This window comes from Nothobranchius furzeri, chromosome 15, assembly GCF_043380555.1.
Source record: "Nothobranchius furzeri strain GRZ-AD chromosome 15, NfurGRZ-RIMD1, whole genome shotgun sequence".
NCBI classification, from domain to species: domain Eukaryota; kingdom Metazoa; phylum Chordata; class Actinopteri; order Cyprinodontiformes; family Nothobranchiidae; genus Nothobranchius; species Nothobranchius furzeri.
Genome location: NC_091755.1, coordinates 8,080,031 through 8,101,593, shown reverse-complemented (window position 1 = coordinate 8,101,593; position 21,563 = coordinate 8,080,031).

The following is a 21,563-nucleotide window of genomic DNA, read 5'->3' as shown; positions in this document are numbered from 1 at the left end:
TACAGGAAGGTAGAATCTACTGAGTTGTAAGTGATCTGAACGTTTCATGATGATAGCACTTTCCTAAGGGGGTCAAACCATGTCCCAAAGATCACCGGATCTGGTGTCAATTTAAAGAAGTAGTCCAGTTACACATTTGTGGGCTTATAACTTGGCTTCTGAATGTCCTAGAGAGATCAGGTTTGTTTTAGTGTACTCCAATCAACAGCCCCTACAACCACAAAAAGGAATGGAGTCATTAGCACTTATGGTTTGTAAATGGCACCCAGAATTATGTTGCACGAAGCACAATTTCACATCATTCTGGGTCCATTTGTGTGAAAACAAGGTCCAATCAGGCTGAAACGCTACAAGAAGGTAGAATCTATTGAGTTGTAAGTGATCTGAACATTTCAAGATGATCGCACATTCCTATAGGGGGTAAAACCATGTCCCAAAGGTCACCGGGCCTGGTGTCACTTTAAAGAAGTAGTCCAGTTACACCTTTGTGGGCTTATAACTTGGCTTCTGAATGTCCTAGAGAAATCAGGTTTGTTTTAATGTACTCCAATCAACAGCCCCTACAACCACAAAAAGGAATGGAGTCATTAGCATTTATGGTTTGTAAATGGCACCCAGAATTATGTTGCACGAAGCACAATTTCACATCATTCTGGGTTCATTTGTGTGAAAACAAGGTCCAATCCGGCTGAAACGTTACAGGAAGGTAGAATCTATTGAGTTGTAAGTGATCTGAACGTTTCATGATGATAGCACTTTCCTAAGGGGGTCAAACCATGTCCCAAAGGTCACCGGATCAGGTGTCAATTTAAAGAAGTAGTCCAGTTACACATTTGTGGGCTTATAACTTGGCTTCTGAATGTCCTAGAGCGATCAGGTTTGCTTTAGTGTACTCCAATCAACAGCCCCTACAACCACAAAAAGGAATGGAGACATTAGCACTTATGGTTTTTAAATGGCACCCAGAATTATGTTGCACGAAGCACAATTTCACATCATTCTGGGTTCATTTGTGTGAAAACAAGGTCCAATCAGGCTGAAACAATACAGGAAGGTAGAATCTATTGAGTTGTAAGTGATCTGAACTTTTCATGATGATTGCACTTTCCTAATGGGGTCAAACCATGTCCCAAAGGTCACCGGATCTGGTGTCACTTTAAAGTAGTAGTCCAGTTACACATTTGTGGGCTTATAACTTGGCTTCTGAATGTCCTAGATAGGGCATGGTTGTTTTAGTGTACTCCAATCAACAGCCCCTACAACCACAAAAAGTAATGGAGTCATTAGCACTTATGGTTTTTAAATGGCACCCAGAATTATGTTGCACGAAGCACAATTTCATATCATTCTGGGTTCATTTGTGTGAAAACAAGGTCCAATCAGGCTGAAACATTACAGGAAGGTAGAATCTACTGAGTTGTAAGTGATCTGAACGTTTCATGATGATAGCACTTTCCTAAGGGGGTCAAACCATGTCCCAAAGATCACCGGATCTGGTGTCAATTTAAAGAAGTGGTCCAGTTACACATTTGTGGGCTTATAACTTGGCTTCTGAATGTCCTAGAGAGATCAGGTTTGTTTTAGTGTACTCCAATCAACAGCCCCTACAACCACAAAAAGGAATGGAGTCATTATCACTTTTGGTTTGTAAATGGCTCCCAGAATTATGTTGCACGAAGCACAATTTCACATCATTCTGGGTCCATTTGTGTGAAAACAAGGTCCAATCAGGCTGAAACGCTACAAGAAGGTAGAATCTATTGAGTTGTAAGTGATCTGAACATTTCAAGATGATCGCACATTCCTATAGGGGGTAAAACCATGTCCCAAAGGTCACCGGGCCTGGTGTCACTTTAAAGAAGTAGTCCAGTTACACCTTTGTGGGCTTATAACTTGGCTTCTGAATGTCCTAGAGAGGTTAGGTTTGTTTTAGTGTACTCCAATCAACAGCCCCTACAACCACAAAAAGGAATGGAGTCATTAGCACTTATGGTTTGTAAATGGCACCCAGAATTATGTTGCACGAAGCACAATTTCACATCATTCTGGGTCCATTTGTGTGAAAACAAGGTCCAATCAGGCTGAAACGTTACAGGAAGGTAGAATCTATTTAGTTGTAAGTGATCTGAACGTTTCATGATGATAGCACTTTCCTAAGGGGGTCAAACCATGTCCCAAAGGTCACCGGATCTGGTGTCAATTTAAAGAAGTAGTCCAGTTACACATTTGTGGGCTTATAACTTGGCTTCTGAATGTCCTAGAGAGATCAGGTTTATTTTAGTGTACTCCAAACAACAGTCCCTACAACTACAAAAAGGAATGGAGTCATTAGCACTTATGGTTTTTAAATGGCACCCAGAATTATGTTGCACGAAGCACAATTTCACATCATTCTGGGTTCATTTGTGTGAAAACAAGGTCCAATCAGGCTGAAACGTTACAGGAAGGTACAATCTATTGAGTTGTAACTGATCTGAACGTTTCATGATGATAGCACTTTCCTAAGGGGGTCAAACCATGTCCCAAAGGTCACTGGATCTGGTGTCAATTTAAAGAAGTAGTCCAGTTACACATTTGTGGGCTTATAACTTGGCTTCTGAATGTCCTAGAGAGATCAGGTTTGTTTTAATGTACTCCAATCAACAGCCCCTACAACCCCAAAAAGGAATGGAGTCATTAGCACTTATGGTTTGTAAGAGGCACCCAGAATTATGTTGCACGAAGCACAATTTCACATCATTCTGGGTCCATTTGTGTGAAAACAAGGTCCAATCCGGCTGAAACGCTACAAGAAGGTAGAATCTATTGAGTTGTAAGTGATCTGAACGTTTCAAGATGATCGCACATTCCTATAGGGGGTCAAACCATGTCCCAAAGGTCGCCGGGCCAAGTGTCACTTTAAATAAGTAGTCCAGTTACACCTTTGTGGGCTTATAACTTGGCTTCTGAATGTCCTAGAGAGATCAGGTTTGTTTTAATGTACTCGAATAAACAGCCCCTACAACCACAAAAAGGAATGGAGTCATTAGCATTTATGGTTTGTAAATGGCACCCAGAATTATGTTGCACGAAGCACAATTTCACATCATTCTGGGTTCATTTGTGTGAAAACAAGGTCCAATCCGGCTGAAACGTTACAGGAAGGTAGAATCTATTGAGTTGTAAGTGATCTGAACGTTTCATGATGATAGCACTTTCCTAAGGGGGTCAAACCATGTCCCAAAGGTCACCGGATCTGGTGTCAATTTAAAGAAGTAGTCCAGTTACACATTTGTGGGCTTATAACTTGGCTTCTGAATGTCCTAGAGCGATCAGGTTTGCTTTAGTGTACTCCAATCAACAGCCCCTACAACCACAAAAAGGAATGGAGACATTAGCACTTATGGTTTTTAAATGGCACCCAGAATTATGTTGCACGAAGCACAATTTCACATCATTCTGGGTTCATTTGTGTGAAAACAAGGTCCAATCAGGCTGAAACAATACAGGAAGGTAGAATCTATTGAGTTGTAAGTGATCTGAACGTTTCATGATGATCCCACTTTCCTAAGGGGGTCAAACCATGTCCCAAAGGTCACCGGATCTGGTGTCACTTTAAAGAAGTAGTCCAGTTACACATTTGTTGGCTTATAACTTGGCTTCTGAATGTCCTAGAGAGGTCATGGTTGTTTTAGTGTACTCCAATCAACAGCCCCTACAACCACAAAAAGGAATGGAGTCATTAGCACTTATGGTTTTTAAATGGCACCCAGAATTATGTTGCACGAAGCACAATTTCACATCATTCTCGGTTCGTTTGTGTGAAAACAAGGTCCAATCAGGCTGAAACGTTACAGGAAGGTAGAATCTACTGAGTTGTAAGTGATCTGAACGTTTCATGATGATAGCACTTTCCTAAGGGGGTCAAACCATGTCCCAAAGATCACCGGTTCTGGTGTCAATTTAAAGAAGTAGTCCAGTTACACATTTGTGGGCTTATAACTTGGCTTCTGAATGTCCTAGAGAGATCAGGTTTGTTTTAGTGTACTCCAATCAACAGCCCCTACAACGACAAAAAGGAATGGAGTCATTAGCACTTATGGTTTGTAAATGGCACCCAGAATTATGTTGCACGAAGCACAATTTCACATCATTCTGGGTCCATTTGTGTGAAAACAAGGTACAATCAGGCTGAAACGTTACAGGAAGGTAGAATCTATTGAATTGTAAGTGATCTGAACGTTTCATGATGATAGCACTTTCCTAAGGGGGTCAAACCATGTCCCAAAGGTCACCGGGCCTGGTGTCACTTTAAAGAAGTAGTCCAGTTACACCTTTGTGGGCTTATAACTTGGCTTCTGAATATCCTAGAGAGGTCAGGTTTGTTTTAGAGTACTCCAATTAGCAGCCCCCATTACCACTAAAAGGAATGAAGTCATTAGCATTTATGGTTTGTAAATCGCACTCAGAATTATGTTGCACGAAGCACAATTTCACATCATTCTGGGTTCATTTGTGTGAAAACAAGGTCCAATCAGGCTGAAACGTTACAGGAAGGTAGAATCTATTTAGTTGTAAGTGATCTGAACGTTTCATGATGATAGCACTCTCCTAAGGGCGGTCAAACCATGTCCCAAAGGTCACCGGGCCTGGTGTCATTTTAAAGAAGTAGTCCAGTTACACATTTGTGGGCTTATAACTTGGCTTCTGAATGTCCTAGAGAGATCAGGTTTGTTTTAATGTACTCCAATCAACAGCCCCTACAACCACAAAAGGAATGGAGTCATTAGCCTTATGGTTTGTAAATGGCACCCAGAATTATGTTGCACGAAGCACAATTTCACATCATTCTGGGTCCATTTGTGTGAAAACAAAGTCCAATCAGGCTGAAACGTTACAAGAAGGTAGAATCTATTGAGTTGTAAGTGATCTGAACGTTTCATGATGATCTCACATTCCCATAGGGGGTCAAACCATGTCCCAAAGGTCACCGGGCCTGGTGTCACTTTAAAGAAGTAGTCCAGTTACACCTTTGTGGGCTTATAACTTGGCTTCTGAATGTCCTAGAGAAATCAGGTTTGTTTTAATGTACTCCAATCAACAGCCCCTACAACCACAAAAATGAATGGAGTCATTAGCATTTATGGTTTGTAAATGGCACCCAGAATTATGTTGCACGAAGCACAATTTCACATCATTCTGGGTTCATTTGTGTGAAAACAAGGTCCAATCAGGCTGAAACGTTACAGGAAGGTAGAATCTATTTAGTTGTAAGTGATCTGAACGTTTCATGATGATAGCGCTTTCCTAAGGGGATCAAACCATGTCCCAAAGGTCACCGGATCTGGTGTCAATTTAAAGAAGTAGCCCAGTTACACATTTGTGGGCTTATAACTTGGCTTCTGAATGTCCTAGAGAGATCAGGTTTGTTTTAATGTACTCCAATCAACAGCCCCTACAACCACAAAAATGAATGGAGTCATTAGCATTTATGGTTTGTAAATGGCACCCAGAATTATGTTGCACGAAGCACAATTTCACATCATTCTGGGTTCATTTGTGTGAAAACAAGGTCCAATCAGGCTGAAACGTTACAGGAAGGTAGAATCTATTTAGTTGTAAGTGATCTGAACGTTTCATGATGATAGCGCTTTCCTAAGGGGATCAAACCATGTCCCAAAGGTCACCGGATCTGGTGTCAATTTAAAGAAGTAGTCCAGTTACACATTTGAGGGCTTATAACTTGGCTTCTGAATGTCCTAGAGAGATCAGGTTTGTTTTAGTGTACTCCAATCAACAGCCCCTACAACCACAAAAGGAATGGAGTCATTAGCCTTATGGTTTGTAAATGGCACCCAGGATTATGTTGCACGAAGCACAATTTCACATCATTCTGGGTCCATTTGTGTGAAAACAAGGTCCAATCAGGCTGAAACGTTACAAGAAGGTAGAATCTTTTGAGTTGTAAGTGATCTGAACGTTTCATGATGATCTCACATTCCCATAGGGGGTCAAACCATGTCCCAAAGGTCACCGGGCCTGGTGTCACTTTAAAGAAGTAGTCCAGTTACACCTTTGTGGGCTTATAACTTGGCTTCTGAATGTCCTAGAGAGGTCAGGTTTGTTTTAGTGTACTCCAATCAACAGCCCATACAACCACAAAAAGGAATGGAGTCATTAGAACTTATGGTTTGTAAATGGCAACCAGAATTATGTTGCACGAAGCACAATTTCACATCATTCTGGATCCATTTGTGTGAAAACAAGGTCCAATCAGGCTGAAACGTTACAGGAAGGTAGAATCTATTGAGTTGTAAGTGATCTGAACGTTTCATGATGTTAGCACTTTCCTAAGGGGGTCACACCATGTCCCAAAGGTCACCGGATCTGGTGTCAATTTAAAGAAGTAGTCCAGTTACACATTTGTGGGCTTATAACTTGGCTTCTGAATGTCCTAGAGAGATCAGGTTTGTTTTAATGTACTCCAATCAACAGCCCCTACAACCACAAAAAGGAATGGAGTCATTAGCATTTATGGTTTGTAAATATTGACGTCTGTGTCAATACAGGACTCTCTATAAGCCGGGAGCTGGACGCTAACGACCCGTGCATGCGCCACACAAAAGGTATCGTACATGTGTTAACCCACCTGTATGCGACAGACTTTGTGTGTTGCATGACATCGAGATGTATTGACGTCTGTGTCAATACAGGACTCTCTAAGCTGGGAGCTGGACGCTAACGACCCGTGCATGCGCCACACAAAAGGTAACTCGACTAACTACAAAACAAATATTGTGATGTAGAAAGTTGGCTCGACTGTTTGAATCAGCTGCAGCTGCGGTTTACTCACGAAGTGAATCGCACGCTTGTTAGAAGTACATTCGGAGCACTTAAAAAAGACATCGCTCTCATCGAGTTCCGTCTCAGCGTTCACCGGCTGATGGGCAAGAGCGTGACATGGGATCGCCAGGAACTTACTTAAGGACTATCATCTCATTTGGCATTTACTCACGGACCCAAGAAACCAGTTCCGAAAAATGGTCGAGAATTATAACTTGTCTAATAGCATTTGGAAGATATGTTGCGTCATAAGCCTCTGATGGTTCACAAGGTGCACGGTCCACTCGAAATCCTAATGCTGTATTTGTAGTACATACACTAAGTCTTCTCTGTTGATGTCAGACTAGAGTTTTATTAGAGTTTTACTTTGCAACAATGGGATTCGAGCAATTGATGTGTATATTTTTAATAGTGCACAATGCTACTGTTCCTAGGCTGAATGTATGACATGGCTCTTATGTATCATTATGTATCGTTTCCATTAAGTACTAATTTAAATAAAGTCCCTCTGTCCTCAGTGCTAGGTTGTGGGTTTAATACACATTATTATGATAAACCTGTTGAATAGTATAATAACAATATTCCTGTAAAAGTCATTTAGTAATGAACAACCTCAGTTCTTTGAAAGAACATCATGTCTCTGATGTGTACACTGCAGGCCTGACCGGGGTTTGCACGCAAGGGCCTGTGTGTGTGTGTGTGTGTGTGTGTGTGTGTGTGTGTGTGTGTGTGTGTGTGTGTGTGTGTGTGTGTGTGTGTGTGTGTGTGTGTGTGTGTGTGTGTGTGTGTGTGTGTGTGTGTGTGTGTGAAACAAATAAAGATAAATATAGCTAGTGCGGCCACGAGCGGTCGTGCAGGGTAGAGGCTGCGCGAAAACGCCTCTAAAACAAGCGCGTGCCCACGCCCGATCCGTGGAAGCACGTAGAACTAGCAAACGTGCTAGCAGAAATCAACGATCGCACACGGGTCATTGAGTGTGTACAGGGTTCGTCTGCGTGTGTGGCATTGGGCAATCTAGCGGCAACCGAGTGGCCTGAATGCGGAATCGGCCAACCCGTCGCCCTCACCATCGTTGCGCTTCGAGATGAACTATTGCTAAAGATGATCGTCCTCGTCAACCACGGCGCTACCAGAGTTACCACGACATGCGCCTTAAAAGCGTTCTCGTTTGGGTCAGCGCCACCAGAATTGAATCGGCAAGTCAGCAGATTACACAACTCGTAACGAAGACCCTCTCCGCGACCTCGCGGCCAGTGTGCGCAGTGTACAGCAAATGACAAACGATGTTGTGAGCGATATATCGGAAAAACTTTGCACTGACTCGACGGTCGCCACTGCAGGTTGTGTGAGTCTCGCGCAAAGTGCCATATCAAACGTGTGCAAGCTAGTGACAGGCAACTTCACCAGATCCGTAGATTCTGCATACGCTTGGATACGAATGAAAGTATCGAGAGATAACACCGACACGAGTTGCGTGACGGCGCTGGCTGCAGTCGCTACAACACTGGATTTATTAATCAACGCAATTGTGATCGTAATGGCGTATCGAGTGTGCACCAGAAACTACAACCAGTACTACAGAAAACTGGCATGAGGGTCGCGGTCTAACGTTATGTTGGTGTCTCGCATCGACCGTCGACAGCCGTTTGCCAGCGGCTGAAAATGGCACAGTTGACGAAATGGAAACGCCGACCGTCGATAGTGCACTCTCGCAAGTTCCAACCGCACCATCTCAGGAGACAGACCACAGAGGCATATTAGCGGAGGGTAGATAGAAAATGCGCAAACCGCCGCAACCGCCCATATACATACTATATGAGTTCAACATAGAGTGGAGTAAGAAGTTACTACCGATTGTATTTCCAACGTGCAAGCAGCTGGTGTGTGACGCTTTACTTGAGTATCACAGAGGTTGCGATGTCCTGTGTTCCACGAGCGCATGGAAACGAGTGAACGAACTTCTACGGACCGTACTGTTGGGGTATGAGCGAGCTGTAAAATCAATACACGCTAGACACGCGGACTTTGCCGCGTTACTGGACATGCATATCGCCACAACAAAACCGGGTCAAGTGTTCGGGGCGTCACCACGCTCGACTATACACGTCTTGGCCTACCACGAGTACATGAGCCCACAGATCCTAAGCGAGGTCGAAGCCGTTGTGTCTACCCAACGCAAATTCAGCACAGCCGTGCGCACTAAGACAAGTCCCTCTAGACTGCTGGAAACTTTGGAAACGTGGAAGGCTGGCGTGTACGCGCTTTCTACACATCTCAACGGTATGATCACGATACTCTCGGCCGCACAACAACTAATGGTCATGTGTTCGGAAGGTCTGATCAGGTCTGACATGACCGGTTGTCAATCGACGTCGAGCGTGCACTCACACACGGATATCCTGGCGTACAGTAAAGCGACGGCGACCTCTACGCTCACGTTGATCACCGATGTTTCGAAGGGCAATCGAGTGTGTTGGCTGACGAAAGCTATGGTGACCGACGGTCGCGTCGACTACAATGTGCCTCATTGCGACTGGAGAGGCGTATGTGATCCTTTGCAAATCGATAACACCACCGCGGTCGAGTGCGAAGTCACGGTCGGCGGCGTGTTGTCCTTACTGTGCCCCATACAATGTGACGGTCCATGTGACGGACCGGTGTGTTACGACCCGACTAACGAAACGTACCAGGTGATAACATTGCATCCGCCCATTACAGCGGAGCGAGCGTTTCGCCACACTCCCAAACCAAGGTTAATAGTTGTAGCGCACGCCCTTTCGGACCTCGGTGCACGTGAAACACTGGCGTACACTCACAACATCACGCTCGAGACAGCTCAAGCGTTACGCGAAACAAAGGACGTGTTCAAATCCATAGAGAATATACGGTCTTTAGCGTATGCGTATATAAAGAAGGTCGATGACATTTACAGACCCGGCGGCGTTGGCACCACAGTAGAACAACAAGGTGCTCTCAAGCGCACACAGATACTAGCCGCATTATCACTCGCGATGTCTATCCTGACATGCCCGTTTCTGATTTCTATGTATATTAAATTATGACAAGAGCTACGGTGGTTACGATTACACTCTGACCACGTGCCTTAGTTTCTGCTAGTGACCTATAAATACATTTGCCCACTTGCTCTCACTGCCATTAAAGCGGCTGTACCCACACATACAACATCCAAGAAAAAAAAGATCTCGCTGTCTGTACTGGGTGTACTCTCAGTAGTTGCAGTTGCTCAGGCCATGGTGGTACGCTCACATAACGCCTCTGAGATACGTCCCATCACACCACCTCCTAGACTACTCGCGAAGGAGTATTCAACACCCCCTTTGTACGAAGACAACCATTATAACGAGCCCAGCACAACGCTTGCCGCACGCGAACACAACATGCAGGAGACAACGCTACCACCTGTCTTGAGAACAACGGATTCGAGTGACAACGATCGCGACTATGACGAGCACATTACAACACCCTCTGTGCACGAAGACAAGGGGCAGGAGACAACGCTACCACCTGTCGTGAGAAACAAGAATTTGGTTAACAATGATCATCGTCGTGTCCCATTGTAAACGGGCGTGCCATCGCACACATCGTACATGTGTGTTAACCCACCTGTATGCGACAGACTTTGTGTGTTGCATGACATCGAGATGTATTGACGTCTGTGTCAATACAGGACTCTCTATAAGCCGGGAGCTGGACGCTAACGACCCGTGCATGCGCCACACAAAAGGTATCGTACATGTGTTAACCCACCTGTATGCGACAGACTTTGTGTGTTGCATGACATCGAGATGTATTGACGTCTGTGTCAATACAGGACTCTCTAAGCTGGGAGCTGGACGCTAACAACCCGTGCATGCGCCACACAAAAGGTAACTCGACTAACTACAAAACTCATATTGTGATGTAGAAAGTTGGCTTGACTGTTTGAATCAGCTGTAGCTGCGGTTTACTCACGAAGTGAATCGCACGCTTGTTAGAAGTGCATTCGGAGCACTAAAAAATACATCGCTCTCATCGAGTTCCGTCTCAGCGTTCACCGGCTGATGGGCAAGAGCGTGACGTGGGATCGCCAGGAACTTACTTAAGGACTATCATCTCATTTGGCATTTACTCACGGACCCAAGAAACCAGTTCCGAAAAATGGTCGAGAATTATAACTTGTCTAATAGCAACTGGAAGATATGTTGCGTCATAAGCCTCTGATGGTTCACAAGGTGCACGGTCCACTCGAAATCCTAATGCTGTATTTGTAGTACATACACTAAGTCTTCTCTGTTGATGTCAGACTAGAGTTTTATTAGAGTTTTACTTTGCAACAATGGGATTCGAGCAATTCATGTGTATATTTTTAATAGTGCACAATGCTACTATTCCTAGGCTGAATGTATGACATGGCTCTTATGTATCATTATGTATCCTTTCCATTAAGTACTAATTTAAATAAAGTCCCTCTGTCCTCAGTGCTAGGTTGTGGGTTTAATACACATTATTATGATTAACCTGTTGAATAGTATAATAACAATATTCCTGTAAAATTCATTTAGTAATGAACAACCTCAGTTCTGTGAAAGAACATCATGTCTCTGATGTGTACACTGCAGGCCTGACCGGTCTTGCTGGGGCCTCTCTCCTGGAGGCGCTCAATCAGACCCAGTGGTGACACGTGGCAAGACGCTCCTCGGGGCGCGTCTTGCTTGGGCCTCTCTCCTGGAGGCGCTCAGTCAGACCCAGTGGTGACATGTGGCAAGAAGCTCCTCGGGGCGCATCTTGCTTGGGCCTCTCTCCTGGAGGCGCTCAGTCAGACCCAGTGTTGACACATGGCAAGACGCTCGTCGGGGCGCGTCTTGCTTGGGCCTCTCTCCTGGAGGCGCTCAGTCAGACCCAGTGTTGACATGTGGCAAGACACTCCTCGGGGCGCGTCTTGCTTGGGCCTCTCTCATGGAGGCCCTCTGTCAGACCCAGTGTTGACATGTGTCAAGACGCTCCTCGGGGCGCATCTTGCTTTGGCCTCTCTCCTGGAGGCGCTCAGTCAGACCGAGTGGTGACATGTGGCAAGAAGCTCCTCGGGGCGCGTCTTGCTTGGGCTTCTCTCCTGGAGGCCCTCAGTAAGACCCATTGTTGACATGTGGCAAGACGCTCCTCGTGGCGCGTCTTGCTTGGGCCTCTCTCCAGAAGGCCCTCAATCAGACCCAGTGTTGACACGTGGCAAGACGCTCCTCGGGGCGCGTCTTGCTTGGGCCTCTCTCCTGGAGTCGCTCAGTCAGACTGAGTAGTGACATGTGGCCTGAAGCTCCTCGGGGCACGTCTTGCTTGGGCCTCTCGCCTGGAGGCGCTCAGTCAGACCCAGTGGTGACATGTGGCAAGACACTCCTCGGGGCGCGTCTTGCTTGGGCCTCTCTCCTGGAGGCCCTCTGTCAGACCCAGTTTTGACATGTGTCAAGACGCTCCACGGGGCGCGTCTTGCTTGGGCTTCTCTCCTGGAGGCCCTCAGTCAGACCCATTGTTGACATGTGGCAAGACGCTCCTCGGGGCGCGTCTTGCTTGGGCCTCTCTCCTGGAGGCGCTCAGTCAGACCGAGTGCTGACATGTGGCAAGACGCTCCTCGGGCCGCGTGTTGCTTGGGCTTCTTTCCTGGAGGCCCTCAGTCAGACCCATTGTTGACATGTGGCAAGACGCTCCTCGGGGCGCGTCTTGCTTGGGCCTCTCTCCTGGAGGCGCTCAGTCAGAACCAGAGGTGACATGTGGCAAGACGCTCCTCGGGGCGCGTCTTGCTTGGGCCTCTCTCCTGGAGGCCCTCTGTCAGACCCAGTGTTGACATGTGGCAAGATGCTCCTCGGGGCGCATCTTGCTTGGGCCTCTCTCCTGGAGGCGCTCAGTCAGACCCAGTGGTGACACGTGGCAAGACGCTCCTCGGGGCGCATCTTGCTTGGGCCTCTCTCCTGGAGGCGCTCAGTCAGACCCAGTGTTGACACGTGGCAAGACGCTCCTCGAGGCGCGTCTTGCTTGGGCCTCTCTCCTGGAGGCGCTCAGTCAGACCCAGTGTTGATATGTGGCAAGAGACTCCTCAGGGCGCGTCTTGCTTGGGCCTCTCTCATGGAGGCCCTCTGTCAGACCGAGTAGTGACATAAGGCAAGACGCTCCTCGGGGCGCGTCTTGCTGGGGCCTCTCTCCTGGAGGCGCTCAATCAGACCCAGTGGTGACACGTGGCAAGATGCTCCTCGGGGCGCGTCTTGCTTGGGCCTCTCTCCTGGAGGCGCTCAGTCAGACACAGTGGTGACACGTGGCAAGACGCTCCTCGGGGCGCATCTTGCTTGGGCCTCTCTCCTGGAGGCGCTCAGTCAGACCCAGTGTTGACACGTGGCAAGATTCTCCTCGGGGCGCGTCTTGCTTGGGCCTCTCTCCAGAAGGCCCTCAATCAGACCCAGTGTTGACACGTGGCAAGACGCTCCTCGGGGCACGTCTTACTTTGGCCTCTCTCCTGGAGGCGCTCAGTCAGACTGAGTAGTGACATGTGGCCTGACGCTCCTCGGGGCGCGTGTTGCTTGGGCCTCTCTCCTGGAGGCGCTCAGTCAGACCAAGTGGTGACATGTGGCAAGACGCTCCTCGGGGCGCGTCTTGCTTGGGCTTCTCTCCGGGAGGCCCTCAGTCATACCCATTGTTGACATGTGGCAAGACGCTCCTCGGGGCGCGTCTTGCTTTGGCCTCTCTCCTGGAGGCGCTCAGTCAGACCGAGTGCTGACATGTGGCAAGACGATCCTCGGGCCGCGTGTTGCTTGGGCTTCTCTCCTGGAGGCCCTCAGTCAGACCCATTGTTGACATGTTGCAAGACGCTCCTTTGGGCGCGTCTTGCTTGGGCCTCTCTCCTGGAGGCGCTCAGTCAGACCGAGTGCTGACATGTGGAAAGACGCTCCTCGGGGCGCGTCTTGCTTGGGCTTCTCTCCTGGAGGCGCTCAGAAAGACCCAGTGTTGACATGTGACAAGACGCTCCTCGGGGCGCGTCTTGCTTGGGCCTCTCTCCTGGAGGCGCTCAGTCAGACCCAGTGGTGACATGTGGCAAGACACTCCTCGGGGCGCGTCTTGCTTGGGCCTCTCTCCTGGAGGCACTCTGTCAGACCCAGTGTTGGCATGTGGCAAGACGCTCCTCAGGGCGCGTCTTGGTTGGGTCTCTCTCCTGGAGGCGCTCAGTCAGACCCAGTGGTGACATGTGGCAAGACGCTCCTCGGGGCGTCTATTGCTTGGGCCTCTCTCCTGGATGCCCTCTGTCAGACCGAGTGTTGACATGTGGCAAGACTCTCCTCGGGGCACGTCTTGCTTGGGCCTCTCTCCTGGAGGCGCTCAAACAGACCGAGTAGTGACATGTGGCAAGACGCTCCTCGGGGCGCGTCTTGCTGGGGCTTCTCTCATGGAGGCACTCAGTCAGACCCAGTGTTGACATGTGGCAAGACGCTCCTCGGGGCGCGTCTTGCTTGGACCTCTCTCCCTGAGGCGCTCAGTCAGACCGAGTAGTGACATGTGGCAAGACGCTCCTCGGGGCGCGTCTTGCTTGGACCTCTCTCCCTGTGGCGCTCAGTCAGACCCAGTGTTGACATTTGGCAAGACACTCCTCGGGGCGCGTCTTGCTTGGGCCTCTCTCATGGAGGCCCTCTGTCAGACCCAGTGTTGACATGTGTCAAGACGCTCCTCGGGGCGCGTCTTGCTTGGGCCTCTCTCCTGGAGGAGCTCAGTCAGACCGAGTGCTGACATGTGGCAAGACGCTCCTCGAGCCGCGTGTTGCTTGGGCTTCTCTCCTGGAGGCCCTCAGTCAGACCCATTGTTGACATGTGGCAAGAGGCTCCTCGGGGCGCGTCTTGCTTGGGCTTCTCTCCTGGAGGCGCTCAGAAAGACCCAGTGTTGACATGTGACAAGACGCTCCTCGGGGCGCGTCTCGCTTGGGCCTCTCTCCTGGAGGCGCTCAGTCAGAACCAGAGGTGACATGTGGCAAGACGCTCCTCGGGGCGCGTCTTGCTTGGGCCTCTCTCCTGGAGATCCTCTTTCAGACCCAGTGTTGACATGTGGCAAGACGCTCCTCCGGGCGCATCTTGCTTGGGCCTCTCTCTTGGAGGCCCTCAGTCAGACCTATTGTTGACATGTGGCAAGACGCTCCTCGGGGCGCGTCTTGCTTGGGCCTCTCTCCTGGAGGCGCTCAGTCAAACCGAGTGCTGACATAAGGCAAGACGCTCCTCGTGGCGCGTCTTGCTGGGGCCTCTCTCCTGGAGGCGCTCAGTCAGACCCAGTGCTGACATGTGGCAAGACGCTCCTCGGGGCGCGTCTTGCTTGGGCCTCTCTCCTGGAGGCGCTCAGTCAGACTGAGTAGTGACATGTGGCCTGACGCTCCTCGGGGCGCGTCTTGCTTGGGCCTCTCTCCTGGAGGCGCTCAGTCAGACCCAGTGTTGACATGTGGCAAGACACTCCTCGGGGCGCGTCTTGCTTGGGCCTCTCTCCTGGAGGCCCTCTGTCAGACCCAGTGTTGACATGTGTCAATACGCTCCTCGGGGCGTGTCTTGCTTGGGCCTCTCTCCTGGAGGCGCTCAGTCAGACCCAGTGGTGACACGTGGAAAGACGCTCCTCGGGGTGCGTCTTGCTTGGGCCTCTCTCCTGGAGGCGCTCAGTCAGACCCAGTGTTGACACGTGGCAAGACGCTCCTCGGGGCGCGTCTTGGTTGGGCCGCTTTCCTGGAGGCGCTCATTTAGACCCAGTGGTGACATGTGGCAAGACGCTCCTCGGGGCGCGTATTGCTTGGGCCTCTCTCCTGAATGCCCTCTGTCAGACCGAGTGTTGACATGTGGCAAGACTCTCCTCGGGGCGCGTCTTGCTTGGGCTTCTCTCATGGAGGCCCTCAGTCCGACCCAGTGTTGACATGTGTCAATACGCTCCTCGGGGCGTGTCTTGCTTGGGCCTCTCTCCTGGAGGCGCTCAGTCAGACCCAGTGCTGACATGTGGCAAGACGCTCCTCCGGGCGCGTCTTGCTTGGGCCTCTCTCCTGGAGGCGCTCAGTCAGACCGAGTGCTGACATGTGGCAAGACGCTCCTCGGGGCGCGTCTTGCTTGGGCCTCTCTCCTGGAGGCGCTCAGTCAGACCCAGTTTTGACATGTGGCAAGACGCTCCTCGGGGCGCGTCTTGCTTGGGCCTCTCTCCTGGAGGCGCTCAGTCAGACCGAGTGCTGACATGTGGCAAGACGCTCCTCGGGGCGCGTCTTGCTTGGGCTTCTCTCCTGGAGGCCCTCAGTCAGACCCAGTGTTCACATGTGGCAAGACTCTCCTCGGGGCGCGTCTTGCTTGGGCCTCTCTCCTGGAGGCGCTCAGTCAGACCCAGTTTTGACATGTGGCAAGACGCTCCTCGGGGCGCGTCTTGCTTGGGCCTCTCTCCTGGAAGCCCTCAGTCAGACCCATTGTTGACATGTGGCAAGACGCTCCTCGGGGCGCGTCTTATTTGGACCTCTCTCCTAGAGGCCCTCAGTCAGACCCAGTGTTGACATGTGGCAAGACGCTCCTCGGGGCGCGTCTTGCTTGGGCTTCTCTCCTGGAGGCCCTCAGTCAGACCCATTGTTGACATGTGGCAAGACGCTCCTCGGGGCACGTCTTGCTTGGGCCTCTCTCCTGGAGGCGCTCAGTCAAACCGAGTAGTGACATGTGGCAAGACGCTCCTCGGGGCGCGTCTTGCTGGGGCCTCTCTCCTGGAGGCGCTCAGTCAGACCCAGTGGTGACACGTGGCAAGACGCTCCTCGGGGCGCATCTTGCTTGGGCCTCTCTCCTGGAGGCGCTCAGTCAGACCCAGTGTTGACACGTGGCAAGACGCTCCTCGGGGCGCGTCTTGCTTGGGCCTCTCTCCTGGAGGCGCTCAGTCAGACCGAGTGCTGACATGTGGCAAGACGCTCCTCGGGGCACGTCTTGCTTGGGCCTCTCTCCTGGAGGCGCTCAGTCAGACCCAGTTTTGACATGTGGCAAGACGCTCCTCGGGGCGCGTCTTGCTTGGGCCTCTCTCCTGGAGGCGCTCAGTCAGACCGAGTGCTGACATGTGGCAAGACGCTCCTCGGGGCGCGTCTTGCTTGGGCTTCTCTCCTGGAGGCCCTCAGTAAGACCCAGTGTTCACATGTGGCAAGACTCTCCTCGGGGCGCGTCTTGCTTGGGCCTCTCTCCTGGAGGCGCTCAGTCAGACCCAGTTTTGACATGTGGCAAGACGCTCCTCGGGGCGCGTCTTGCTTGGGCCTCTCTCCTGGAGGCGCTCAGTCAGACCGAGTGCTGACATGTGGCAAGACGCTCCTCGGGGCGCGTCTTGCTTGGGCTTCTCTCCTGGAAGCCCTCAGTCAGACCCATTGTTGACATGTGGCAAGACGCTCCTCGGGGCGCGTCTTATTTGGACCTCTCTCCTAGAGGCCCTCAGTCAGACCCAGTGTTGACATGTGGCAAGACGCTCCTCGGGGCGCGTCTTGCTTGGGCTTCTCTCCTGGAGGCCCTCAGTCAGACCCATTGTTGACATGTGGCAAGACGCTCCTCGGGGCACGTCTTCTTGGGCCTCTCTCCTGGAGGCGCTCAGTCAAACCGAGTAGTGACATGTGGCAAGACGCTCCTCGGGGCGCGTCTTGCTTGGGCCTCTCTCCTGGAGGCGCTCAGTCAGACCGAGTGCTGACATAAGGCAAGACGCTCCTCGGGGCGCGTCTTGCTGGGGCCTCTCTCCTGGAGGCGCTCAGTCAGACCCAGTGGTGACACGTGGCAAGACGCTCCTCGGGGCGCATCTTGCTTGGGCCTCTCTCCTGGAGGCGCTCAGTCAGACCCAGTGTTGACACGTGGCAAGACGCTCCTCGGGGCGCGTCTTGCTTGGGCCTCTCTCCTGGAGGCGCTCAGTCAGACCCAGTGTTGACATGTGGCAAGACACTCCTCGGGGCGCGTCTTGCTTGGGCCTCTCTCATGGAGGCCCTCTGTCAGACCCAGTGTTGACATGTGTCAAGACGCTCCTCAGGGCGCGTCTTGCTTTGGCCTCTCTCCTGGAGGCGCCCAGTCAGACCGAGTGCTGACATGTGGCAAGAAGCTCCTCGGGGCGCGTGTTGCTTGGGCTTCTCTCCTGGAGGCCCTCAGTAAGACCCATTGTTGACATGTGGCAAGACGCTCCTCGGGGCGCGTCTTGCTTGGGCCTCTCTCCAGAAGGCCCTCAATCAGACCCAGTGTTGACACGTGGCAAGACGCTCCTCGGGGCACGTCTTACTTTGGCCTCTCTCCTGGAGGCGCTCAGTCAGAATGAGTAGTGACATGTGGCCTGACGCTCCTCGGGGCGCGTGTTGCTTGGGCCTCTCTCCTGGAGGCGCTCAGTCAGACCAAGTGGTGACATGTGGCAAGACACTCCTCGGGGCGCGTCTTGCTTGGGCCTCTCTCCTGGAGGCCCTCTGTCAGACCCATTGTTGACATGTGTCAAGACGCTCCTCGGGGCGCGTCTTGCTTGGGCTTCTCTCCGGGAGGCCCTCAGTCATACCCATTGTTGACATGTGGCAAGACGCTCCTCGGGGCGCGTCTTGCTTTGGCCTCTCTCCTGGAGGCGCTCAGTCAGACCGAGTGCTGACATGTGGCAAGACGCTCCTCGGGCCGCGTGATGCTTGGGCTTCTCTCCTGGAGGCCCTCAGTCAGACCCATTGTTGACATGTTGCAAGACGCTCCTTTGGGCGCGTCTTGCTTGGGCCTCTCTCCTGGAGGCGCTCAGTCAGACCGAGTGCTGACATGTGAAAAGACTCTCCTCGGGGCGCGTCTTGCTTGGGCTTCTCTCCTGGAGGCGCTCAGAAAGACCCAGTGTTGACATGTGACAAGACGCTCCTCGGGGCGCGTCTTGCTTGGGCCTCTCTCCTGGAGGCGCTCAGTCAGAACCAGTGGTGACATGTGGCAAGACACTCCTCGGGGCGCGTCTTGCTTTGGCCTCTCTCCTGGTGGCCCTCTGTCAGACCCAGTGTTGGCATGTGGCAAGACGCTCCTCAGGGCGCGTCTTGGTTGGGTCTCTCTCCTGGAGGCGCTCAGTCAGACCCAGTGGTGACATGTGGCAAGACGCTCCTCGGGGCGTGTATTGCTTGGGCCTCTCTCCTGGATGCCCTCTGTCAGACCGAGTGTTGACATGTGGCAAGACTCTCCTCGGGGCACATCTTGCTTGGGCCTCTCTCCTGGAGGCGCTCAAACAGACCGAGTAGTGACATGTGGCAAGACGCTCCTCGGGGCGCGTCTTGCTTGGGCCTCTCTCCGGGAGGCGCTCAGTCAGACCCAGTGTTGACATTTGGCAAGACACTCCTCGGGGCGCGTCTTGCTTGGGCCTCTCTCATGGAGGCCCTCTGTCAGACCCAGTGTTGACATGTGTCAAGACGCTCCTCGGGGCGCGTCTTGCTTGGGCCTCTCTCCTGGAGGCGCTCAGTCAGACCGAGTGCTGACATGTGGCAAGAAGCTCCTCGGGGCGCGTCTTGCTTGGGCTTCTCTCCTGGAGGCCCTCAGTCAGACCCATTGTTGACATGTGGCAAGACGCTCCTCGGGGCGCGTCTTGCTTGGGCTTCTCTCCTGCAGGCGCTCAGAAAGACCCAGTGTTGACATGTGACAAGACGCTCCTCGGGGCGCGTCTTGCTTGGGCCTCTCTCCTGGAGGCACTCAGTCAGAACCAGAGGTGACATGTGGCAAGACGCTCCTCGGGGCGCGTCTTGCTTGGGCCTCTCTCCTGGAGGCCCTCTTTCAGACTGAGTAGTGACATGTGGCCTGACGCTCCTCGGGGCGCGTCTTGCTTGGGCCTCTCTCCTGGAGGCGCTCAGTCAGACCCAGTGGTGACATGTGGCAAGACACTCCTCGGGGCGCGTCTTGCTTGGGCTTCTCTCCTGGAGGCCCTCAGTCAGACCCATTGTTGACATGTGGCAAGACGCTCCTCAGGACACGTCTTGCTTGGGCCTCTCTCCTGGATTCGCTCAGTCAGACCGAGTAGTGACATGTGGCAAGACGCTCCTCGGGGCGTGTCTTGCTTGGGCCTCTCTCCTGGAGGCGCTCAGTCAGACCCAGTGTTGACATTTGGCAAGACACTCCTCGGGGCGCGTCTTGCTTGGGCCTCTCTCATGGAGGCCCTCTGTCAGACCCAGTGTTGACATGTGTCAAGACGCTCCTCGGGGCGCGTCTTGCTTGGGCCTCTCTCCTGGAGGCGCTCAGTCAGACCGAGTGCTGACATGTGGCAAGAAGCTCCTCGGGGCGCGTCTTGCTTGGGCTTCTCTCCTGGAGGCCCTCAGTCAGACCCATTGTTGACATGTGGCAAGACGCTCCTCGGGGCGCGTCTTGCTTGGGCTTCTCTCCTGGAGGCGCTCAGAAAGACCCAGTGTTGACATGTGACAAGACGCTCCTCGGGGCGCGTCTTGCTTGGGCCTCTCTCCTGGAGGCGCTCAGTCAGAACCAGAGGTGACATGTGGCAAGACGCTCCTCGGGGCGCGTCTTGCTTGGGCCTCTCTCCTGGAGGCCCTCTTTCAGACTGAGTAGTGACATGTGGCCTGACGCTCCTCGGGGCGCGTCTTGCTTGGGCCTCTCTCCTGGAGGCGCTCAGTTAGACCCAGTGGTGACATGTGGCAAGACACTCCTCGGGGCGCGTCTTGCTTGGGCTTCTCTCCTGGAGGCCGTCAGTCAGACCCATTGTTGACATGTGGCAAGACGCTCCTCAGGACACGTCTTGCTTGGGCCTCTCTCCTGGATTCGCTCAGTCAGACCGAGTAGTGACATGTGGCAAGACGCTCCTCGGGGCGTGTCTTGCTTGGGCCTCTCTCCTGGAGGCGCTCAGTCAGACCGAGTGCTGACATAAGGCAAGACGCTCCTCGGGGCGCGTCTTGCTGGGGCCTCTCTCCTGGAGGTGCTCTATCAGACCCAGTGGTGACACGTGGCAAGACGCTCCTCGGGGCGCATCTTGCTTGGGCCTCTCTCCTGGAGGCGCTAAGTCAGACCCAGTGTTGACACGTGGCAAGACGCTCCTCGGGGCGCGTCTTGCTTTGGCCTCTCTCCTGGAGGCGCTCAGTCAGACCGAGTGCTGACATGTGGCAAGAAGCTCCTCGGGGCGCGTCTTGCTTGGGCTTCTCTCCTGGAGGCCCTCAGTCAGACCCATTGTTGACATGTGGCAAGACGCTCCTCGGGGCGCGTCTTGCTTGGGTCTCTCTCCAGAAGGCCCTCAATCAGACACAGTGTTGACACGTGGCAAGACGCTCCTCGGGGCGCGTCTTGCTTGGGCTTCTCTCCTGGAGGCCCTCAGTCAGACCCATTGTTGACATGTGGCAAGACGCTCCTCGGGGCGCATCTTATTTGGACCTCTCTCCTAGAGGCCCTCAGTCAGACCCAGTGTTGACATGTGGCAAGACACTCCTCGGGGCGCGTCTTGCTTGGGCTTCTCTCATGGAGGCCCTCAGTCAGACCCATTGTTGACATGTGGCAAGACGCTCCTCGGGGCACGTCTTGCTTGGGCCTCTCTCCTGGAGGCGCTCAGTCAAACCGAGTAGTGACATGTGGCAAGACGCTCCTCGGGGCGCGTCTTGCTTGGCCCTTTCTCCTGGAGGCGCTCAGTTAGACCGAGTAGTGACATGTGTCAAGACGCTCCTCGGGGCGCGTCTTGCTTGGGCCTCTCTCCTGGAGGCGCTCAGTCAGACCGAGTGCTGACATGTGGCAAGAAGCTCCTCGGGGCGCGTCTTGCTTGGGCTTCTCTCCTGGAGG